Genomic DNA, 22,099 nt, shown 5'->3' on the forward strand with positions numbered 1-22,099 from the left:
TCGCGTGTTGTACTCTCTCTTATAAAATATTAGTGAAAATTTCATTGAGCAGATTTGATTCTTAAAAATCATGTTCTATCAGGTGTGAGGAGCGTCAAACCCCCCACACCCTCAAGAAAGAAACAACAAAGGTTTTGAAACACTGAACAGCTATGAAAATAAAAAAGTCGGTTAAATCTATGTTTTTTGGGTAGGAGAAGGGTAGCAGCTTGGAATCTGGCCTCCTGGGCAGTGCTCAAGAAACGGTTGGGAGAGGCTTTTCTTGCCCTTGAGCCATTTGCTAAGGCAGTGACAGCACATTAGTGGATTCGTTTTAATTCATTGCCACGGATATGACTCTTTTTGGGACGTTATGTGAAATGGCTGGGGGCAGGATTAGCAGAGCTCACTAAACAAAATAGCCAAGAGTGCGGCTGGCAGATGGGGAGAATGTTGGAGTGGAAAACTGTTCCAGCGGGAAAGGGCAAATTTACATATCCTCCCTGCGTCACAGATCCGTCACCACACAAGCTCATTTACGCACGCATTCATTGGTGGGGCCCATAACACCAACACTCATACGACTTCACTTTGAATCTGCACACAGGAGGAAAGAAGCTCTGGACATGTGTGGGGGTACCTTATTACCTATAGGAAAAAATATTTACATTATTTTCATATTATACATCTGCGCTTGTAGAATCCTAACTTGAACATCAAGGCACTCCACCACTTGGTTGATGGACCAATTAGTTGGACTGGTTGATGGTGATTTAGAACCAGCTAAAACACATTTAAAGTGTCAGAATCTTTAAAGAATCGCAAACTCGCTCTTTGTTAATAATTGTTTAGTTTATCTAATTAAATTCACCTTCATTGGCATAATCATCATTATCATCAATCAGAATTTTGATCACATTAGCATAAATCAGTATGACATTTATATTTACCTAATCTCGGATTTTAGCGACCATTCTCCCGCAACTTATTAGCCCTGCATAAATCAAAACTCTTCCGATATAACGCTCCAATCGAATGCAAGCTACGACCCCAATCAGTCTGGAGAAAAGTTATTTCGCACAGCACGACACAGTCCCAAATATCTCCGGGGACCTGACACTCGTGCAAGCAAATCTGTCAACGGGATTCGGATCGCACTCCTGGAACACACCAACCCAACACCCTTCTACTAACCCCCCTTTTATAATAAAATTTGGGTAACATGCAACATTTGCTATATTGGAAATGGCTCTGATTGGTCAAGCCAGCAAATTTGCAAATTCAGATGGCTTTCACAAAGTTCCATGTTTCTCATGCTCTACTGAAGATGTCAATCCATGGTTGGGACAGTTCTCATGCGAAAGGGTCCGAAGTATCCAAATTACGGCTACTGGGAATAGATGTCCTTTTGTTTTCTCTGTCAGTCACACTAGTTGAACTTTGGCAGTCCTCCACGTTCCTATCCTTGACGAGGAACACTGTGACTCGGTCAAAGGACGCCTGGAGATCTTCAGTGCTATCCGAGTCTGCGCAGTAGACATCGCGCTCACACGACGGTGGCCACGTCCGAACTCCATTTTGGATATTGCGGCCTAGTAGGCCCGAATGCCAACTTAAGCGAAACAAACATAAAGAATAATTAATATACGGAAATGAAGATTCTAATGTTTAAACCCACACTAATCCCTTTATATATTAGTATTTTCCTAGCTTATAGCAACATTTAAAGCGATATGACTCACCATTCCGTCCCAGCAGGAACGCAAAATATCACAAAAGCAATATAACCATGCAATTTTCTATAGCAACACAATCTACCGTTAATATGCATACCATAGTTATTTATTAGGGTTACTAGCCATGCAATTTGCATTTAGTCCCGCGTGAATTTTGTGTTTATTAAAGTGTGAGGTTGGTTAATTAGACCACGGCAAACAATTAATATGCCTTAGTAATTAGAAAAGTTACGTAATTAGTATTTTCATGCAAAATAGAGAAGGTATACAAAATGTCGTTTTACCTGCTCCACCAGAGTGGGTGTGACAGTGGTCTGTACCACCCAACTGCTGTTGTTGTTTAACATGATGCAGGTGGGCCTCAGGGTGGAGTCTTACCGCTTCCCTCTGCATCATGGAATTTAGGAATCTCCTCTGCTGCCTTTACATACATGACCTTTGCTGAACCCCTGCTTCGTTGTCCCTGGACACTGCATCACAAACCGAGATTGATGCCAGCAGTGAAGATATAAGTACATTACAGGGAAGAAAGGAAGCATGGATGCTAACTTCAAAGGCTAGTGGTGAGACCGGATTATAGGACAGGGTGCTGGGGAAGGGGAGTTTCAACAAGTGTCTGTTAGTGCTTCTCTTTCAATAATCTTTAATGCATCTCAGTCAGAATTGCATTTAATGTCTTTTTCAAAAAGGATTAAATACAACTGTGGACGAGAGGTATTAAAAGCTGCTGAAATGGTTTTGAGCCATTGATTCATCCACATCTGATCGTGCAGGCCCTCATAGGGAGTGGACTCTGCTGCTGTGAGGGCAGACGGGATAGAAACAGCGAGAAGATTTTTAGGTCGAGCCTAGTAGCAGTGCGCACGCACTGCTCGCTCTGCGAGGCATACAGTAGTCAAGTATGCTGTGGAAGCCTTGCCCTCTCACTGCCCATATTTTTGATTGGCTGGTGCCATTGTCCTTGGTAAATGCTGGCTTCCGATTGATAATGAGGGATGTTAGTCCCTCCTTGTTACCGCCCTGTCAGAATTTGTTACCTCCCATGAGGACTGGATCTTTTACTTGTGGCGTTACACTGTCTCCTTCATAAGTCGGTAAGCGCTATTTTTTTTTATTTGCAGCGCTGTCCGCTTTTACTTTAGCAGCTGCGCTTGTTTATTTAATTAATTTGCCGTGCGGGCCAAAAGGGAGCGTTTCTACTCACTAATCTAACAAGCATTTACGCGAGTTTGAGCTATTGACATTGCAAATGACGATGCCTTTTATTTTTGTTTTTGTTTTTAAAACATAAATAAAAGGCATGTCATTTATAGGCCGTTTTTTTTAGCCTCTGCAAACAGACCCCAGAGACTTCCTTTCTTCCCCAGCCCCCTTCAGGCCACTGTAATGTGGCACCAGTATCGTGGTATCTTGGTCACCCCCCTGCCGTGCTGTGAACTGAGGCTGGGGTCCAGGTGTTGCTTTGGCCTTTGGGGCATTTTCACCTTGGTGCCCTGCCTTGTGTGGACCTGCCCTACCAGATGCAATGCTATTCACTGCTGTGCCACAACGTTTAGGCCATGGCGGGTGTGTGGAGGGAGATAGTATGCAGAGGCCTTGCGGGGGGGGCAGGCAGGTGATATTGTGCCATTGGTCCATTTTCATCTAAGTCCCCCTCAAGCATCAGTGGCAGGGCAGTGCATTTTTCTTGACCCCCTCCCCTGCCAGGTCAACGCCCGCCGTGAGGCAATAGTCAGCTGAGGAGGGGGGCGAGTAAGAGAAGAGGCCCTCTGGGGACCAGGTGTCTTTTAGTATCTTTCAGGCCTTGTTGAGGTGAGAGAGAGAGGAGGGTGCATAAAATTGCATGTGGCATTGTGGTTAGAGCTGCCGAGGTTGGAACTTGGTTTGAGTCCCAGCATCAGCTCAACATCCTGTCATTCTGAGGAAATCACTTAATCTCCATACCTAAAACAGAAATGAATTATTTAATGTAAGTGGTGCTCATGTACATTGCTCTAATACCTTAGGGCCAAGTTCACACTATATAAAACTACAAAAACTTAATTAGGTAAAAAATAACTGGCCAGATTCCAATGAGACTAACAGATGCTGATTCATGAAAGGGGCGATCTGCGAATGTGGGCCACTTTTTAGGGTGTGCCCGAGCCTAACTGTCAGTGGCGGTGCGTCCATTGGGGCGGTGGGGCAATGCCCCACTAACCCATCCAGCCAGCACAATGATGAGCACAGAATCAGACAAGTCAACTCAACTCAGTCGAAAGAGAAAGACACGAGAGTCCGCACGCTGCGAGCGCGCGCTCGCAGTCAGCACAAGCAGTCGGCATTATGCGTTCGCGGATTCAATTGCGGCGCTGAAGGGGGTGGGTGGGGGCGGGGCTGAGTGACAGCAGAGGTAGCTGCTGCAATACTAGTGCGGGTAAGTGCGCATGCTCGATTTTGGGATATGACCATCCCGAACATGCGCACTACCCAAGTTATTATCGCAGTGGCCCATAGGTAGCCACTCAAGCCAGGAAAGCGAGTGGGGGGAGTCGGAGCCGAGGGTTGCTTCATGCAGCAGTCCCCGGTCTCCTAATGGACGAGCCGTCATCCGTGCTCTAACCAATCCAATCCTGGCGCTGCTAATGCAGCGTCTGGTTTGGCAGAGACACCGCGCAGCCTGAGCCTGAGGGCAGGCATTTGCCGCATTGGGTGCCGCCCGTGGGTGGGGTGGCCCTGCCGCTGTGCCGCACTGTGATTGGCCGGCATAGATTCGTGACGTGACCTCGCTTGCGCATGCTCCGTCACAGTCACCGTGTCGTTACTCAGTGCCACGAGGAGTCGACACGACTGACTGTGACCACGAGACCTCGTCCGGTGCAGCCACAGGCCTACTACTTTCTGGCGATTCATTCGAAGTGTGAACTTCAACTTAAGTCTGCAAAATTGTGTGCGGTAAGGGCCTCCAGTTGCCGCCGCGGTGCCAGGCTGCACTCCTATTTAAATAATAGAATAGTAATGGTTTTCGTTTGGGAGCACTGAGCTTGTTTTCAAATCGACTTTGATATAAATAATACATAATCCTCCTGCTCTAATACAGAGAAACCTATACAGTGCTGGGGAAGGGCACAGCGATCAAACGACAGTACCCACACTATCGCCGGTTTGACCTTCGCGTTCATGATGTTTATTATGACAAAACGATCAATCCATCTCCCAGCTCCTTGGTGAGGTTGTGTTCCCCAATAGTAAAAAAAAAAGTTAAAACCTAGAATGTTCAGCAAATGTTCTTTACGTGGCTTTTATTTATGAAAGATACTTTAGCGGTTCTAATACTAAACGGGTGTATTTCTTCCAAACTGGAGTCAATTAGCTCATTGCACAAGTGTAGTAGGTACGTCACAATACACGGAGAATGGGATTATGAAACCATTGTTAACTGTTCTTCATTCACAGTTTGACTTTTGTGACTGTCTCTGTCCATTGCTTCGATCATTGTCTGGCACTCATTCTATTACTTGTATTAAAGAAGACGGGCACAGAAAAATACAAATAAGATGACTTTTTCGTCTTGCAACTCTAATCCGCAAAAGGCACCTTGTGTTTTTACCCACATTTGCTAGATTTGTGACTCGGGACCAAGGCTACAGTGGAAATAGTCCGGTTCTGGGACAGAGTTCACCACGTCCTCTGCCAGCCAGGGCTTTAAGTGGGCTGAAAAAACTGCGGGGTCTCTCAAAGGGGCGCCGCGTGGCAATGAAATTAAGGGCGTGGCTTAAAGACACCTAAGCTAAATCTGTGCTTACGGCATACAATCCATTACTGTCGTTATTGGACTGCTTTGGCATCTCTCTCAGAGACAGAGGCTATTGCGAGCTGTAGTAATAATAGACGGTGTAACTGTTGCAGAGAGAGAGAGAGAAAGACGGGGAATTATACCGATTAATCTCTTTTGCCCTCTAAATGAACACCTGCTGCGCTGTCCAGTAGGTCGCAGGAGGGCCAATAACGAGTGTTATTGACTGCTTCTGTGATCAGCCATGCTATACTCTGCAAGAGATGCTTTGTTTTGGGTGTTGCATCAACGACCGATGTAAATTTCTATGAATGTTTTATTTTATTTACTGCTGCTGGGGGAAAGAGTCGTGGCCCACTTTGGCCTTCCAGAAAAGCCTGCCTCCTCCTTTAAGGCGAACCTCGTGCAGAAGTGTTCCTGATTACTTAATTTTCTCCTGAGTATCTCAGTAATTATCTTTATGGCTCTTATCCCTGCCCTCTGGCATCGTTTCTGTCGATATTAAGTGAGTCTGGCTCTGGGGCAGCAGCAGCCCGGCCTGCACCACTGTGAAATCCTTTTACACCGCCTGCGCCTCTGATTAATTTTTGTATTCGTTTCACTTAAAAGGTGAGCCGAGTAATTTCCTCTCCTGAGCCGAGTCACGAGCTGCTGACATTTCCAAAATGGGGCGCTGGCCCACCTCCTGTCTTTCAGTCTGGCCTCTCTGGCTCCTAATTGCCACTTCGCGGCGCTGCCGCCAGCCCCCCTTGGCATCTTTTGCTGGCCTTTCAGAAAGATGCCCTTGTTCATCTGTCAAACATCTCTCGTCTACTGGAACAGACAAGGGCAGAGGCTTGCTGCAGAGATCTGTTTACAAAATGTTCGAATTCTGCAGGTTGACTCGGACCTTCATTCTTCTAGGGATGAGAAATGGAGTACCGATTATTTGAGGTTGTTCAACTGTAGTGAAACAGGATCGGTGGGAAATGGGAAGGACAAGATGCCGTAACAAACACGAGATCCATTACACTGGTTACTTCCAAAGGGCTTGGAGACAATGATATTATGTATTAAAATGCTATGTAAATTGCATCATTCATTCATTACCATTTTCAATGAAGGCAGGTCGACAAATAGAATGCGTGGGATGACTGGGCCTAATAATTAGGATGCAAAAGTTTTAACATTTTGGGGTGGGTCTGTCAACAGGTTGTAGACTCGGTGCTTAATTTATAAAAAAATAAGTGCTCATGCCCAAAGGTTTGCTCAGCAGCTCGTGGCTGGGTGTAGGCACTTAATACCAAGGCTGCGTAGTGTTGAGTTTTTACACACGTCCTGTCCATCTTAATATATTACACTTTAGACCAAAGTTTTTTGTTAATTTTCTTTTGCCAAATTTTCAATGTTTTTCTAATATGGTCTTTACTTATTGGAAAGCAAAGCCATCCTATGAAAAGTACGTTTTTTTCATGTCGGTGGGCATTTTGAGACAGCTAAGAGCAGCCCCTGCTCCTGGGGTTCCTCAGCATCCTTCCGCAGTACAGCAGACACCTGCAGGTTCAAAACCCTTCCCGCTTGGAGTCAGAAAAGGGCGTTAAACGCCCGGGCGCCACCAGAGCTAAAAATGTCCCTGTGCAGATTCTATAACATCAGTTGAATCTCTCCCTTAATCCTTCAGGAACTGATTAATTTTCCAGCTAGAAGCACGTTTCTCACTGCCAGCATATGGAGGTTGTACATTGGAGCGCACATGAAAAAGCTTTTGTTTGCCCCCACAGGGAGTGAGACATTTAGATGATAGTTCTTCAGCTTTTATCATTTGAAAATACACTCGCTAAAACATGTGCAGACGTGGTTGGGAATAGATTGGAAGTGCTGCAGTACTTTGCAAATGGCAAAGTAATTGTTTTGCACCTCTCCCCCTCACATGTGCTGCAAAGAATATGTACCTGATGCAGATCACAAAATGCACATGATGTAATAGGTCAGTGAGTCACTGCTTTTGTCAGAGAGGTCCTTTTGTCACTTGCAGTTTTTTGTAAGTTAAAATCCTAACATAGAATAGTGAGCTATTAACTGTCATCTAAGAGCTGCATGCAAACTGCAAGGTAAAAATTGGAGCGTTGTGTTTTTTCCCCCAGTCTTTGTTTGATTTCCCTAATGTTTCAATAATAAATTGTTATTTTTTTTTTTCATCACCTCGTAAAGGCTGAGAACAACCTGAACCATTACCAAATTTTTGGGCAATTTTTCTGCAAAGAACAAGAGGCCCCAGCCGCCCCAACCTCCTTTGCTGCAGCAAACACCAGTGTTAAAGGTAAGGAAACTGATGCTATATTTTGTACATTGAAGTTAGGGATATGTATCCTGGTGGTCACTCTACATGGTGGTTGGGTGCACATTCTGAACATTGTACCCTCAGTGGATGGAATTTACTAATAGCCTTAGCCCTGTGCTTTGCGCAATAACGGTTGTTAAAGGCACTATCTATCCCTTGCCTTGTTAAAGACCCTCAAGCAGAGTCTGTTTCAGTGCCTTCAGCAACCTCTATGGCTCACAGAGGCAGCAGCCAGTAAGGATGTATTTTTAGCAGTCATGTTGTGTAAAGGGGAGCTGTTGGAGATTTATTGCGGTATTGCACAAGATATATGTATTTATACTGAAATTTGATATTATTGCACCGCACGTTATACGTTGTACTTTGATTATTGACAGGTTTCTTTAATATATATTGGTAAGGCCAGCATCTGCATCATGATTACAGTACAAGAGCTGATTACAAGGTCATTCCAGGCACGGCCACTTGAACAGAAACTACATTTAAAGCAATTAGGACCTCATCAGCCTGAGATAATGCTACAGCAGACTTACCAGGACAGAGGAAAAATGTCCACACGTACATTCTCAAAGCCTGGTACACAAAAGCTGATTGGCTTACAGGGTGCCCTTTAAGAAATTCTCTGTTCTGCTTCCCCTGCTTGCTGTTTGGTGGTGAGTTTTCTTGGACAAATCAAGGAGTAACAGACTTGAAGCATTTGTCTGACAAAATAAATAAGCATGCACACACAAGAAAGCATATGGAAAACCTGACGAGACTGGGAATGTTGGGGGAAGATGGACCGATTGAGCAGCAGATAAGTGATGCATACCGCAAAGCAATACAGAAGCACAATGAAGCAGTTGATAGGAACAGACAGAGTCTTTCCAAAACAATTGATTGCATTAGTTTCTGTGGTGCTTTTGAACTGGCATTGCGAGGCCATGATGAATCGGAAGGTTACCCAAATCCTGGAATATTCAAAGGCCTTGTGGATTTAATAGCAAGCATAGACAAGGATATGGAAGCACATTTAGCAAGTGCTACAGTCTTTAAGGGCACCTCTAAAACAATACAAAATGAACTCCTTGAGTGTATGCTCAAAATTATGAGAAGCCACAGTGTGCAGGAATTGCAAAACACAGACTTTGTGGCTATTCAGGCTGATGACACCACTGATGTGGCCACTAAAACACAGTCCGTATTATTGTTTCGGTAAATTGACAATGACAGAGAAGTTGTGGAGAGGTTCTATGGTTTCACACATTTAAGAGACTCTAGTGCAGAAACCATTACTGCAGCTATACTACGTCAACTGAGCTTAATTTTTCCAGAGCTGCCTCAAAAAAAAAAACTTATCGCGCACAGCTATGATGGTGCGTCCGTAATGAGTGGAAGCCTTAGCGGAGTTTAGAAGAGAATTCGAGATGTGTACCATAATGCTCATTATGTGCACTGTTACGCTCACCAACTTAATCTTATTATGCAACAGGCAGTATCAAGGATCACCGAGACACAAATTTTCTTTCAGGATATAGGAGGCATGGCAGCATTCTTCTCACGTTCCCCCAAAAGAACAGAAGCACTTCATGAGATTGTGGACAAAAGCGTTCCAAGGGGATCCTCAACTCATTGGAACTTTAACATCCGTACAGTCAACCTAATCTATGAACATAGAGAGGATCTTCGGAAATGTTTTGGCGCCATAGAAGACAATGATGAGTTTGATTACAAAAGTCAGACTGAAGCCCGTGGCTTTACTAGAACACTACAAGACAGAGAGTTTCAGTTCTTACTGTTTTTATTTCATGATATAATGGTAGCTGTCGACCAGGTATACAATCAGTTACAAGCACGAGAGATAGATACTATCAAAGTGCAAGTATATACTTCTATGTTTGTATAAAGCATAAGCAAAGTGAGAGATGGGGTTGACAATTTAGACAGCAATCTACTTTCAGAGCAATCTACTTTCTCAAACCGCAGGAAAAACATCACCACTCTGGTCCGAATTGCAAAGGAGATATGTGACATTGTAATTGTGCAGGCAAAAGAACGTTTTTCTTTCACAAAACATTTGGTGAGTGCCACATTATTGCAAAGTCAACAGTTTGCCAAATATGATGAATCCTTCCCGGAGCGTGCTCTGAATGAGGCTGTGGAAGCTTATCCTATGCTCAAAAAAGAAGAGCTGAGAACTGAGTTGACTGTACTGTATGCAATGCCTGTGTACCGGAAGGCCACAAGTCCCTTGTCTTTGCTGGCTTTAATACATAAACTTAATATGGAAAAGTCACTTACAGAGACAGTGGCTTTACTTAAAATTGTCATAACCACTCCTATGACAACAGTCGAGTCAGAACGATGTTTTTCAGCCTTAAAGAGGATTAAGACATTCCTGAGAAACACCATGCTTGAGGAAAGACTCAATGCTTTGGCAATGCTCTCTGTAGAGAGCAAGCTGGTTCAGAAAATCCCGGACTTTAACATTAAAGTTATTGAAAAGTTTGCTGCTCTTAAAGAGAGACGTGCTGATTTCATTTACAAAAAGTAAACAATGTTGAATGCTGCTACTTTGCAACCAGTTTAGTTGTTTGTTAAATAAAAAACATCTGTGAGTGAGTTACTCAGAAATGCATTGTATCTCGAAGTCTGTTATGAAGCTCTGTGGTTATACTGAATAAGCAGCTACCTATGTTATATGACATCTCTTTATTAATGTTATAACTGCACTTTCACAATTGCTTTATTAACCTTCCTGCTTTCTCAAATTTGCTTGAAAATGCGCCATTTTTCTTCTCTTTTTTCAAAATTTTCACGGGGGAGAACCCCCCCGAACCCCCCTTATGGTGGTTCGGGCTCGCTTGCTACGCTCACTCACAACAGTGCAGTATACCAATCATTTTACGCCCACCACTTTCAAATGTCACCAGCCGCCCTTGCTAACTGTCATCCTAACCTGACCCTGCATGAGGAGAAAGTAGTGATATCTTCATTGATGGGAACCAGAGTGAACACTCACCGCGTACAATTGCATTTACGCATAGACACATTTTACGGGGCTACAAGAGGCTGCAGAATGGAATACAGACGCGGACCTTTTTGTGTACTTACATTTTTAATTTATTTATGATGCAATTTAATTGGTTAATTCAGAGCACTAGTTACTGAAAATAGTACACACACAGTTAATTTACTACTGGCATGTCTGGAATATAATTTACTGCATGGGGGTTTGGAGACTCAGTATGCACAACGCTGACGGTGATGGTAGAGTGTGCAAGTGGCATAACTGGACAGGGTCATTAATTGCGAACAGGCACTGCGATCTAAGAACCCCATTAGGATGGTGGGTGGATCGCCACCGCCGGGCTGGCGGTGACCATCGCCGACCCTGCTGTGACGATCCGCCCGCCGGGTGGCTCCATATCACCTCCGCCATATTACTATAGCGGGGGCACCGCGGCGGATGGAAAGACCGTCCGCCGCTTGGTTTTCCGCCTGGGCGGAAGAGGCCCTGAATATGGTGGCGGTGCCTCATCCATATCAGAATGTGGCATATTTCATGCCATTGAAAGGCATGCAGAATTTGCTATGGGGGCTCGTTGCGGGCCCCCAGAGGTGTGGGGGGTGGGGGGCTGCACTTGGGCGGTACCTATGGTACCCCCCAACATTGGCATGGACAAGGTGGCAGGCACCTCGCAGTGCCTGTCACATTGTGCATGCCAATGCACAACGTCCATTCACAACATTGTAGCAGTCGGCACTGTGAGCACCTCCCACCACAATGTTGTGAATGCGGTATGTGACCGCCACAGTGGCGTGCATCCTAATTGACAGTGCGGGACCACCGCACCACTGGTGGCCGGTCTCGGCACCGCTAGGATGGCGAGCAGACTTCCTAATGGGGCCCCAGTGTCTGTACACAGATGATGGAAAAAATGGCAGTTAATTAGGAAAGTGTAACTTATCTGGTACAGGGACAATCAAAGCTGATTGTGCACGGAGACCCTTTATGCGGTTACATCAGTTTTGTTGGTCGTAAGCTGTCCTTTGGTGGGAAAATGTGCAATTTGTCTCTACCTTAGTGGGCCTGTCCTAATTTCCACCGCACCTCTCCCTTCTACATCACTCTTATAAGTCACTCTTATGGTTTCCTCCTATTGGCCATTGCCCGTTGCATGTTAAGAGGACTGTGCTGATTGCCCTGCAACCCAACCCGGTGTACTGCATATTGATAGTTCAGAGAGGCTTCAAAATGAAATGTTCCCCCAGTGCTTTGCTGAGCATAACCTATCCTGAAACTCTCACAAGCTGGCAGAAGTGTGTAGAGAGTTAAACGCTCACTACCGCTACATGTGGTGATCTGACGGTCAAGAGTTAAAATTCTGGCTAGGTACTGAAAGCATTATAGGTTTGGTAAATTATGAACTATTACAAGGGCATATTCTCAAGGATATATTGCAGAGTTATTGGCACTTTATCGCAGCCAAAGTCACAATAAGCGTATCGCCCCATTCACAAGCTGGTGCCCAGAGCCACACACGAAGAACAACTGGTGCTACTACCTCCGTCAGTCACAAGTCATCCCCACATGCCATTTCAACGTCGCGTGTTAGAGTTCCAGGAGGAGCTTGCTGAAAAGCAGTTAGCCCGCGCTGACCGCTGCCTCCGGACTACATAGCGGTCAAGCATGTCACACATGTGGAACTGAGTCTTGATTATGCAATGGCAGAGTACACACTTTATGGCTGATTTTATTTCACTATACTCCCTTCGATGTGGTGCCACCAAGTCTGTGCAATGCATTCGAACGACACTTGTCTGTGGGCCCTTGCTGACTACTGCTTTCGGCCTACACTGAGTCCGAGTAGGTCACACACTTGGAACGGAGTCTTGATATCTGTATGCCAGAGTTCATATCATTGTACGGAAGGAGAGGAGTAAGAGGAAGACGTTGTTCAGTCCTGAGGAAAAAAGGATCCTCGTTACCGAGGTGATCGAACACTGCCGAAAACTGCTGTGGTGTCACAAACTCTGTGCATCGCGGGCTCACAACATGTGGCTGTGGGCCCCTGCTGACCGCTGCCTCGGGCCTACCCTGCGGTTGAGTAGGTCACACATTGGCAACTCAGTCATGATTTATTTATGGCAGCTTTCATATCATTGTAACGGCATCATCACAAACTGCATCCCCTTTCAGCTCCGGAGCCACTAAGTCTGTTCCCAGACATCCATGGACACTTTCTGGTTGATCTTTGGTGGCAACTAAGTCTATGGACTGGGGGTTGTCTCCATCATCATGTCGGTGATACTGACTTTGTGGCAAAAATGAGGCTGTAGCATTCCACTCCTCCATTTACCGCTTCCGGCTGGCTTCTGCCCTCTGCATCATGTCCCGGAGGACACATTCCACTGTCCCTCGCAACCCACTGCTACATTCACCTTCGACTTCGACGAGGATCCGCTCAGCTCGCATGGCCCTTTCTCACTGCTTCGCAAGTCACCATTCCATGACGGTGTGCCTGTGCCGCAGTGCATCCGGGGCCACTAACTCTGTGCAGCACAAGTCATGGGCCCTGTCTGATAGCATTTAGGATGGCCTCTGGGTCGATGAACTGGTGGTCATCAAGGCCATGTGTCTGTGGCCCTGCTCTGTCTGCTGCCTCCTGCCTCAACTGCGGTAAACCTGGGCTCACACATCAAATTGAGTCCTGACCTGCCCGGACATCGCATCACCGCCACCACCGCCAGGACCAACTCCAAACAACAGGTGTCAGAGTCGGAAGTGTCTTACTGCCAGACTATCGGAGTTGCTCACACCTGTCGTGGGTGCCATCATCAGCTTGATACCCTGCTCAGCTTTTCATGTGCCACTAAGTCAGTGCACTACAAATCATGGACCATTCTGATTGAATGTTGGATGAACACTGTACTTTCTCCAGCTACCACCATGAGGCTTCACAGTTGTTTCTGTTATGCTGGTGTTTTCTGTTTCCACTTTAATTGTGATCACTGTTCAAGTTGTTGTCAGCACCAACGACTCCATGTGGGCTGGCTTACACTCACCCCACACACATCCAGCCCATGCGTTACTGTACATGTGACCATGCCAATAAAGGTGTCAAGTACACGTTCCCGTAGCCAGTTCAACAAACTATCTGAGTGTGTCCGTGTGCTCAGGATGTATGCATTAGGGGCCCGGACCCTACAACATCACATTGTGCCGTGTACAGCGGGCGCAGCCATGTTACAGCAGGCAGTGGGTGAGACCTTGCACACGTAGCTTTGTCGTACCCCACTCAATACGTAAGAGGAGTGAACTGGGCCAGCGTACACCAGGCCAGCCTGGGGGTGTGGATGATTATCCTGGGTGTGGTTCAGTGCTGGAAATGTGCAAAGGCATGTGTCTCTGTCACAGTGTGGGTCTCCGTTGGGGAGTATAGGTGGTCCCTGATGGGACTTAGACACCCACAAATGTGATCTAGTTCGGCTTCCATGAGGTAGTACCCCACCCGCACATGTTTGGCCACCCCCTTCTGGCAGTCTGACACCTGTCCTCGGAATGCGATGTGTGTTTCGGTGGGCTGCTGGGAGCCAGCCGTGGTGGTGAGTGCGTCCAGCTGTGTTGTCTGTGCAGGGGGAGGGTATCCTCGATGCAGCTGGGCTGCCCTGCTCCTGGAGGTCGATTGCCTGAGATGTCCATGGACTGTTGTCGGGCGTCGGTGTTGAAAGTGTGGATGTCCTCTTCAGCATTACTGTAGAGTTGTCTGGTCTGCTCTGCCGGAGGTGCTGTTTGTCCCTCTGCAATGTGAAGGGGAGATGCTTGTTGACATTGTGTTGGCATGTATGTTGACGCATTGTTCAAGTTACATACAGACTGCATGACAATGTACATTGTGACTGTTTGGGAGGAGCAGACTATTTGATGTGGGACAGTTGCAATTTGGACTACATGACGTATGTGAGGTTATACATTTACATTTTCATCTCACAGTTTCCTGCTATTTCAGATGTGATAGGCCATTTTTCACGCACAGGCGGCCCAGTTGTGTCCTCTGTTCTGCAGTGTAAGTGTTGCACTGTGTACCACATTGTCGTTCATGTGGATGTGCTGGCATTCCTATGTGTGTGTGCTGCATTGTGGGGGAGTAGCCCCTGCAGCTGTGATTTTGCTGCCCCTTATCCCTTCGAGGTGGTGTGCCTTTGGCTTTTGTGCTTTTAAGGTGCTATGATGTTGGCGACTTGGCTCATTTGTGCTCTTGGACGGTTTTTGTACTCTTGTGCATTATTTGTCTGCAGATGTATTGTTGACGTCAGTGGTTGTTTGTGCACGTGGATGTGTCAGAGTGTGACCTGCTCATTTCCAGATGTGGTCCACATCAGCCACCTCAGTCTTGTGATGTGCATAATGTCATGGTGATTTTACTCCAGCCATGCTGCTCGTCATGCGGTGCCACTTGCATTGTCAGTGTGGCTCTCACATACGCATCTTTGCTGTGTTTCGCACGGGTGGATGTGTGTGATGTGGAATTGGTGATGTGTGGGGTGTTACCCCTTTGGGCACATGGTGGACGGGGGCCTACTTGATGTTTATATGTGTGCTGCAGTGTGCCACGGGGATCAGGAACATGACCCAGGGTCATTGTGGGTGTGCGGTGTGCTATACGTCGTTGTGCATGTGTGCCATTGTTCCCGTCCCCCCCGTCTTCCCAGTCCCTGTTAGTTACTCACCCTGCTGGTGTTGTGTCAGGTTGTGTCGAGCAGTGTCGGGATTTCCGACTCGTTGCACCGTCTCCACACTGGTGACTGTGGCCACCATTTGCTCCTGCTCCTCCTGTGGCGCAGGTCTCTCACCTCCATTCGCCATTGCTGCGTTCATGTTAGCAGCGGGTTTCTGCTTGGTTTGGCTTTTCACATCATGCCAGCGCATCTTGGCCTCCTCGACACTCCGACTGCATTCACGATGGAATGTCATTTTTCCATCTGTAATGCCAATATGTCATTGGCAACACAGACGGAAAAATGGAATTCCATCGTGAATGCAGTCGGAGTGTCGAGAAGGCCAAGATGCGCCGGCACGATGTGAAAAGCCAAACCAAGCAGAAACCCGCTGCTACGGAGGTGACGGACAGTTGTTGTTAGTGCTCTGTCACCTCCATGACGACGATCCGGTTGTCATGCGGACAGACCCCCGTCTTCCTCTTCTTCTTCTCCTTGACCTTCCCCAACCCCGAGGTTCCTTACAGCTGGTCTGTGGGGATTGTGGGGTTATTTTGTTTTTGGTGTATTTCTTGCTCTGATTTTATTGTGCATTTTCCCCCATGACGTGTGGGAATTGCAGGCATATCACTGGTTATCGCTGATTTTTGTATCGCGGTTGGCCTCATCGCAACTTTATTCACGTTCGTGTTTCGCATTTTTGCAGCGTTGCGTTAATTTTAACTCGGTCATTTGCGCGTTATCGTGGGACTATCGCATGGTGCCGCCAGGTTGAGAATACTACGTTAACATGGCGTTGTTTTCCCGCGATAGACTGCGATATGCAAAGTTGCGTCAAGCTAAATTTGCGATGGTTACCACACGTTCTTGAGAATATCCCCCACAGTGTGTCATGGTAACACCTGATTGTTACTGACAGCGATTCACAACAACAGACAAGTAATAATGATGCTCCATACAAAGCAAGTAATTGTTGTAATACAATAAAATATGAAACTTATGTGTTGTGGGCGGGCACTAAAGCCCTGAGCTGTCAACCTATAAAGCCACAGTAGGAGAGGCTGAGGCTCTCTCAAACTCGGTCTTGTTTCTATAGTTTTGCAGGGCTAGTTGTAGGCAATTTAATGTTCTCTCTTGTCATCCTGCCCTCTGGGTACTGAGTGCAGAGGGCACTCACTCATAGACTGCCCTGAACTAGGACAGTCTATACAGAGAGGGTACACCCCCTGCACTCAGAGTCAGCCTGGATCATTTTCTTTTCAGAAATGTACAGGAAACCTATGCTTTAAAATCCACAATGAGAATATTTCTATTTTCAGAATTTTCATGCAGGTGAGGCCCTTTTCACCCCGCACCTGTATTTTCATGTTCACACTTGCTTGCTCATTAAATATTTTGGTCGAAGAAAATGTATGCCTGACCACTTTTATAATCCACCTGCTGCCACTGAACAATACTCTAAATAATCCTCACAGTCTCTTATGGTCATCATGCTGGTGTCATCCTGAGTGGAATCCTTGAGTCTCCATTTCCATTATAGTGGGGATGGTTATTCCTCATTCAATAATAAAGACGTTTTTCAAGTGTGGCTAACACTAGTCCCCATGTGACAAATTCTAAGTTTGGACTTCAGCGTCAATGTTAGCAGTGCCGGGAGCTTTGTTCATGTAAGTCCCCAGCAGGCTTAGAATAGTCTTACCCCACCCGATGGCAGCCTGAAACATAGCAGCACTGGGGTGCTTCCTCGTGGGCTCCAGACTCGCGATGTTGAGACCCCATGATCTCTTGCAGTCGTTCCTTGATGACAAGTTGGGCTTCCTCAGTCTTTGGACTGCCAGCATCAGTGTTGGATGTACTGCCCTATGTGGGGCCCTTAAACCCGTACCTACACAAATAGCAAGCTACTCCATGTGGAGTGCGTGGTTGGGAGATTTGTTTATGTTTTGAGACTGTATCGGATGCGTTTTCATGGTGTACATGATGACCACTGAAGTGGGCATGTTGAGTTATGAGAAGCAGCATCTGGCTCTGTGTTGGGTAAGGGTGTGTATAAGAAACAGGGGTGGAATTAAAATTGCCTCCAGGAAAGAGCCACGGGCTTTCTTACATGACAAGAAGTATTGGAATCGAGACAAAAGATGAGGGAGTAAAGACTGCAAAAAGCAAGAATAAAATTCAGCAGTAAAGCCGTCTGGACCAGGAGATTTGTCCTATGGCAATAGGAGTAGAGCGGACTTGAGTTCAGAGAGAGAGAGAGATCTGCCTCTAAAATTGAGCAGTCAGGAAGATTAGAGTAATGAGGAGGAAGAGTTTCGAAGAAAGAGTACAACTCTGCCTCAGATGGGGAGGATTCTGGGGTGTAAAATGTCTTATAAAAATCTGTGAAGCAGTTTAAAATTTCGCCATCTTTAAAATGATCTACTCCATTAGAGTCTTTTTTTGACGACCTTGGAACGTTGGGACTTAACCTTTAAATAATTAGCTAGTAGCTTACCAGCCTTATTGCGACCTCCATAGAATTTAGAATTGATTTTGAGTAATGTACCGGAAGCTTCCTCAGTAGATTTTTTATTAAAAGACAACTGAGCTTGAACTAACTTTTTAAAGTTATCTTCGCTTTTGGATGTAAAATATGCATGTTCCATACACTTAATAGAAGCTAATAAAGCAGCAGAGTCTTTAGAAAGTTGCTTCTTTTTAGCCGCCACACAATCTATAATAAACCCTCTGGCTGTAGCCTTGAAGGCATCCCAAGTGTTGAAAAAAAGGGATATCTGGGGAAGTATTCCTAAGAAAGAATTCAGGCAAGAACACTTTAAAACGCTCTATGAATATATTATCTTTAAGTAGATAATTATTGAAGCGCCATCTGCGTGACCGAGAGGATTCAGAGGGGAGATCTAGATTAATCAAAACTGGAGCATGATCAGAAATTAGGATGGACCTGATATCTGCATGAGTCAAATAGGTAGAGAGAGGAGTGCTCAGGAAAATGTAGTCTATTCTAGATGAGGATTTGTGAGTAGGGGAGTAAAAAGTGTGCTCTAATATATCCGGATGTGTAATTCTCCATGCATCAACCAAGCCCCTCGAATGAATTGTAGTAAAAAAGGCTTTTTGCGTTTTTTTAGGAGTGTATCTAGCATTGGATTTCCTATCTATGAAAGGATCCATTACCTGATTGCAGTCCCCACCCACCAATAAATTAATATCAGGACAGGAATGAAGAGTGCGAGTATAAATCCTTCCAAAATAACACATCAACACCAGTAAGGCCATACATATTTAGCAAGGAAATGGGGGAACCATTGATAAAGAGATGTAATAAGAGCCATCGACCCTCCGCGTTCGTCTCCTCCTTCTTCACAACAAGGGTAAGTGATTTATGAACCAAAGTAATAACGCAATTTTTCCTATCCTTAGACGGGGAGCAAAAGACATGGCCAACCCATTTTTTTTAAGGGAGTTAATCTCAAGTTCATTAAGATGAGTCTCCTGAAGCAAAGCTATTTTACAATGGAGCCCAGATAAGTGAGTGAGAACCCTCTGTTACTTATAAGGATTACATAAACCCTTCACGTTGCATGAAATAATGCAAACATTTTCAGTCATGACATTCCAAATAAAACATAATCAAACAAGAACATAGGCAATTAATATTTGTAAACAATAACAGTAATAGAAGGTGAACCTGAAAATAAATATGATTATAAGAAAAGTATGGAAAGATAAAAGAGTAAAGAAAATACCAAAAATGCAGAAAGAAGGATAATTAGAAAAATGAATAGAAAAATGATAATAAAGGAAGCAAAAAAGTAAGATAGTGATGATATATATTGTGTTGCACATTGTTGAAAATCCGGTGTCGAATTACAGTCAGGAAAAGAATAGAATAGAAAAACCTAAAGAGAAAAAGAAGAAAGAAAAGAAAAGGAAGAGGAAAGTGATAGACATGAAAAAGTTGACAAAAAGCCGTGAGACTTTAGTCAAGAATAACAGGGTAGGGAAAAAAAAGAAAAAATGAAAAATTAAGCACGAGGAAGCTGGAAGCCGCGAGAAAGAGAAAGACGGCTAATCCAGCCAGAGCAACGGGAATGGTCAGAACCAATAAGTATAAACAGAAGAGCTACAACAGAATATAACAAAAGCCTGTAAGAAATGTTTGACACCATGTACAATCAAAGAACAGATTTAAGCAATAAAACACAGAACAATCATACAAGGAAATCGAAAATGAGACAACAGTACTTAACACTTACCAACAACCGAAGACAACTAGGAATGAGGTGGACACGTAGGGAGGGAAAGAACATCTGGTGTAAAGGTATGTACAGTAAAAACAATCTGTGGGAAGAAACAGGAAACGAAAAACAGTGGTGAGAAAAGGCCAATCTATAGGAACATGAACCTACATTGGGCAAGATAACAACAGCAACAAACCAAAACAGACAGCCGAATGACAAGCAAAAGGCAACGAATTAGAGAGCCAGCAACTTAAATCTTAAGAACAATTCAGGCCCCTCCATAATCCATCTTGTCCCGTTTATGATGAGAAATAAAATGGCGTAGATCTTCAGGACAATCAAAGGAGTAGGACCTCTCCTTATAGCAACTTTGAAGAAACAAGGATGAACCAGACCATATCGAGCGTTCATGGAGCGAAGAGCCGGTCGAAGAGACAAAAATTCCTTGCGACAAGCAGCAGTAGCGCGGGCAACATACTGAGAGAAGAAAACCTTATGACCAGACCATAGTATCTGCTTTCTTTGTTTCGCTGCCGAAAGTACCAATAACAAGTCAGTGTATTCTAGAAACAGTACAATGATCCCTCTGAGATGAGTAGAAGATGACGAAGCAGCCGAACCATCAGACTTGGAACCAATGCGATGAGCGCATTGCAGGTTTAGAGTAGTACAATCTTTAGGACCAACCATTTTAGGGATGTCAATTTTTAAGGTCAGCATGTCTGACCTTTCCTCGCCCTCAGGAATGCCAAAAATGAGGAGATTATTGCGACAATTTCGATTTTCTAAATCCTCTATTAGTGACTTAAGGAGAGCAATTTCTTTAGACATTGCTGCAACCTGAGGTAAAACATCTTGAACGTCGCTAACCTTCTGTTCCACCACCGACATTCTGGAGTCAAGGTTAGACCATTTTTCATCCACTTTTTGAAGAGTGGCATTGGTGTCAATAACAAAGGGTTTCATCAACTTTATCTCCTCCATGAGATCATCCAACGTGATAGGTAAAGGAGATTTGGTGGGGGAGTTGGGCTCTTTCTTGTGGCGCTAAGGAGGACTAGTAAAGTTAGAGTCTTTGCGGACGGATGACATATTGATATTGCTTTTTTGTCCAAAGAGTGAAACAGGATCCATATGGGTGAAGAAATTATATATGGAGCAGCAGTGATTAGAACAATCACAGTGCACTTCACCAACTCTTTTGAGAGAGGGGTCAGAACCAGAGCTGAAGAAGAGCTTCCCCGCAATAAATAATGGCCACAGGTAGGAGGGGAGGCTAACTTAGCATAATGTATGAAGTATAGAACAGCAGTCTTGCAGAGGTAGTCACCAGAAACCTCAAAGGCAGGAGAAGTTGTGGAAAATGAAGTGAAAAATAAACACAATAAGGCTCCTGTACTTGAATATGCATGAGAGCTAGGCAAAACTCATCAGGCAGAATATGTTGTTTGACTGTTAATTAAATGACCACTTGCAGGCACAAAAGAGGGATAAAGAATTCATATCCCTCCCTTTGAGGGGAAAAATGCTGTAACAGAGTTCCGTGTCGCTGCTCGAGCGACGCGGGAAAAGCAGAGATCAAAAGCAGCGCTCCGCTGAGACAAAATGGCTGGCGCTGCCGGTAGCACTGAGGGAGATGGAGCGTGACGGGACAGGGCGAAAGGCAGCACGGAAAAAAGAAATTTAAACTACTAACTGACCCTCTGCTCCTCAGGTGCCGGTGGTTGTCAGGCTCATATCTTCTGGTGAAGGTTGTAATAGGTCTCGAAGCTCCAACTAAGTATCGAAGCTTCAACCACATGCAGCGATCTTGGTGGCGGCTCAAGCCACGCCCCCTATAAATCTCCCTCTTGATGCAGGAAGGAAGTGGAAGAGCAACCAAGGCTGGCAACTCGAGCAGAAACTACACAAACTTTAAAAGGCCTAGACTCCACCTACTCCTGCTAGGCCATAGGAAGCCAAAATGTTGAGCAGTTTCTCATGCCAACCCCCTTTTAGCTCTTGAATCTTTTCACCAGTCGGGAGAGCCCTAGTCATGTCGTGGCTCAGACCACTACCAGACTGCTATCTTGGATATGTGACAGTGAGAGACAAAGTACCTGCCTCATTTTTATGTTAAATTTATTCAGCGGTGGATTCCTTTACAAACTAAGGTACACATGTACTAAGACATTTTCCCAGACAATGAATGGGTAAAACCATTTGGTACATGAGGCTCTAAGTGCTTTAGTGGAGTACTTCATGTTTAATCCCATCACAAAAATAATATACTATAAAATTAAATCATACAGGAGAATCCATCTCAATTAGCAATAGGTTTTGAATTAGGAGATGAAACTGATAG

The 22,099-nt window shown here is 45.1% G+C and overlaps 1 long non-coding RNA gene across 1 annotated transcript in view; it reads left to right on the top strand.

The window, feature by feature from the left end:
* The window catches only part of LOC146810997 (uncharacterized), a 184,692-nt gene that overhangs the window by 156,466 nt on the left and 6,127 nt on the right, over positions 1 to 22,099 (top strand). The window contains exon 2 of the long non-coding RNA XR_014965765.1: positions 7,681 to 7,789. This is a non-coding gene — a long non-coding RNA (uncharacterized LOC146810997). The remainder of the gene's footprint in view (positions 1 to 7,680; positions 7,790 to 22,099) is intronic.

This window comes from Triturus cristatus, chromosome 7 (genome assembly GCF_964204655.1).
Source record: "Triturus cristatus chromosome 7, aTriCri1.1, whole genome shotgun sequence".
In the NCBI taxonomy this organism is placed as follows: Eukaryota; Metazoa; Chordata; class Amphibia; order Caudata; family Salamandridae; genus Triturus; species Triturus cristatus.